The sequence below is a fragment of the Orycteropus afer genome, unplaced genomic scaffold, assembly GCF_000298275.1.
Source record: "Orycteropus afer afer isolate SDZICR_OR568_19922 unplaced genomic scaffold, OryAfe1.0 scaffold00647, whole genome shotgun sequence".
Classification (NCBI taxonomy): domain Eukaryota; kingdom Metazoa; phylum Chordata; class Mammalia; order Tubulidentata; family Orycteropodidae; genus Orycteropus; species Orycteropus afer.
The window spans coordinates 660,203-663,555 of NW_006922234.1; positions in this window are offsets into that span (position 1 = coordinate 660,203).

Sequence of the window (3,353 nt, forward strand, 5' to 3'; positions counted from 1 at the left end):
GACTGTGAGGCTGGCCCAGGACCGGGCAGGGCTTCCTTCTGTTGCTCACAGGGCCACTGTGAGTCAGAGCCGACTCGACGGCACCTAACAGCAACAACAATTCCATATTTGAAGTCATCTAGCAAAAACACTAATTTCATGTGGCACAGTCCATTTTAGTAGATGATCAAGTGTTCAATGCCGCCCATTATGAATCCTATGTAAATCATTCATTCAGCATTTCTGAATGCTGGGTCCTGGGGTGTCATGGATTGAATTGGTTCCCCAAAAAATTGGGGTCAACTAGGCTAGGCCATGATTGTCAGTGATTTACATGCTATGTAATGATGTTATGTGGCAGATACGTAATGATGCTCCATGATGTGATCTGATGTGATAAACCTATCAGGTGTAAAAGGATTAAGATTAAGGGTAGGTTGCAACACCCTTAGTCCCATCACAGTACAGCCCTGATCCGATGTAAGAAGAGTTTCCCTGGGATGTGGCCTGCACAACCAGAAGAGAGAAGTGAGCAGAGAGTGGGGACCTACTACCACCAAGAAAGAGAAGCCAGGTGCAGAGTGCCCCTTGGATCCCTGTGCTGGGATCCTCCTAGGAGCAGGAGACATGGAGAGAGAAAGTCTTCCTCTACAGCCAGCACTCTGAAGTCAGACTTTTAGCTTCTTAAACTGTGAGAGGATAAATTTCTGTTTGTTAAAGCCATCTACTTGTGGTATCTCTGTTACAGCAGCACTAGAGAACTAAGATGGGGGCTACGGAAATGGATAAGATGCAGCCTCTTCCCTCAAGGAGTTCACTGATTAGTGAGGGAAAACAGAGTACAGTGTGGTAAGTGTGGAAGCAAAAACCAAAATCAAACTCACTGCCGTCGAGTCAGATCTGACTCATGGCAACCCCTCCTTGGGTTTCCGAGGCGGTATCTCTACAGAAGTAGATTTCCCAACCTTCCTTCCAAGGAACCACCAGCCCTCTGGTTAGCAGTCAAGTGCCTTAGGCACCGTGCCCCCAGACCTCCCAATAGGGGAAGCATAGGGTGCTAAAGGGGGTAGAGAAGGCAAACACAAGGGAAAACATGAAATCATAATATTAGAAACTGAAGTACCCAGAGTAAAAAGAGGTGAGGCTACAATTGGATCTCAGAGGATGACTAAAAGTTTGCCAGGCAGACTAGGTTGTTGTTATGTGCCGTCGAGTCAGACCCAACTCATAGCAACCCCTCCTTGGGTTTCCGAGGCCGTATCACTAGGGAAGTAGATTGCCCAACCTTCCTTCTGAGGAGTGGCTGGTGGGTTTGAATCGCTAGCTTTCTGGTTAGCAGTCAAGTGCCTTAGGCACAATGCTAATGGCATTCAACGCAGAGGGCATCAAGTGAGTATGTGTCCTGAATTGCATATCATGAGCTGCTGTTATGTCATGCAGGATGTGTACAGCAGCATTCCATCATAAAACGGAAGCAGTATACACAAGACTGGGCCCAAGATAGTGCTCAAGGCATGTGTGAGCTACTGCACAAGCAAGGGGTCCTCAGACTCCTGCAGTGTCTGCTCCTACTGCTTCCTGGCCTCTCCCTCCATGTGTACTTTCAGGCTCATGGGAAGTTCCCTGTAACCAGCTGTGGCCAACTAATGGAGAAAGCAAAAGCTCTACAGATCACTCTCCCCAGCATTGCAGCCCCATCAGTGCAGTATGAACGGATACTGTACCACCTCCCCAAACCCCCAGAGGTGTGCCTGAAAGACCATGGTGAAGGGAGATCATCCTGATGGACAGATCCTCAGCTAGGACATCTAGCTTTCTGCTTCCTGTGCAAGGAGACAGGGCCTGAAGAACAGATGTGCCCTAAGTCACAGGCCGTGGGTACTGTGTTGGCTATCTGCTCAAAGACTTGGGGAAACAAACAAAACAAAACAAAACAAACACATAAGAAAGTCTCGGGAACAGTTAAGTGCTTGGACCTCTTTTGGAATGAGCACAGAGTGTGGTGATAGGATGCAAATGCCCACCAGAGGGCATCCATGGTGAAAAGAGCCTCTTGGTAACCCGGTAGACAAGATAACCTACTCTGTGCATGTCAGTCTGCCTCTTTCCCCAGCCACCCCAGTGCTTGCTTAGCAGGGCATTGAACAAAGCACGCATGGCAGCTGAGATGGAGGTTATGCATGGGCTCAACAGCATCCATACACTAAGGCTGATTTGGTCACTGCTACTGCTCATTGCCTGACCTACCAACAGCAGAGGATAACAATGAGTCCCCAGTTGGGAACCATCCCCTGGGAGGTCCCAGCCAATTATCTTTTGGCATGACGATGGCATTGCACCCTCCCCATGACGAAGGGTAAGGAGCTCCGCACAGCACTTTGTCCTCCTAGGAATAGATAACGTGTTCTGGATATATATTTGCCTCTGGTGGCGTAGTGCCTAAGGCCTTTGTCTGCTAACCAGAAGATGGAGGGATCAAACCCACCAGCCACTCCTCAGAAGGAAGGTTAGGCAATCTACTTCCGTAGAGATACCACCTCAGAAACCCAAGGAGAGGTCGCTATGAGTTGAATCGACTTGGCGGCAGTGAGTTTGGTTTTTATTTTTTTGGTCCCTACCTGCACGACCATCTATGACTTATAGAATGTCTTATCCATCACACGCAACATTGATTCTGGCCTGAGGACATAGTTTATGGTGAAGAAAATGTGTCAGTGGGCTCAAGCCTGTGGAATTCACTTATCTTACTATGTCTTCCATCACTAAGAAGCTTGGTAGAATGGTCCACTGAAGGCTAGGTTAGGATGAAAATTGGGAGACACCTTAAACCAATGGTCAGCATATAACACACCATCTCCCTCATCACAAGGATGCATGAGTCTTGGAACCAAGGAGTGAAAGTAGGAGTGGCTTCTCTCGCTGTTTCAGCCATTTTGAAGTATATTTGCTTCTTGCCCCCATAACATTGCCCAAGGAATGCTTCTCCTAGGAAACACAGTCTATTTCTAGTGAATTGGGCTACTCATGCCAATGAACCAAAAGGTACAAAGGGACTCACTGTATTGACTGGGAAGATACGTCCTGATTGCCAAGGGGAGATTGTGCTGCTGCTTCACAATGGGAGCAAGCCTCATCTTTGTTTGGAAACCAGGGGGAATTTATTCCAGAGCCTCCTAGTACTCCTTTGCCCAATAGTTTTGGACAATGGAAACCTGCAGTAAGCCAACAAAGACAGCATCGCCAAGAACTCAGAAGCCACACAGGTTGAAAGTCTGGGTCATCCCATCAGGAAAGAATCCCATCCAGATGAGTGCGAACAGGGCAAGGGAAACCTGGAATGGGTGTTGGAAGATGATGGCTATGATTAGCAAATA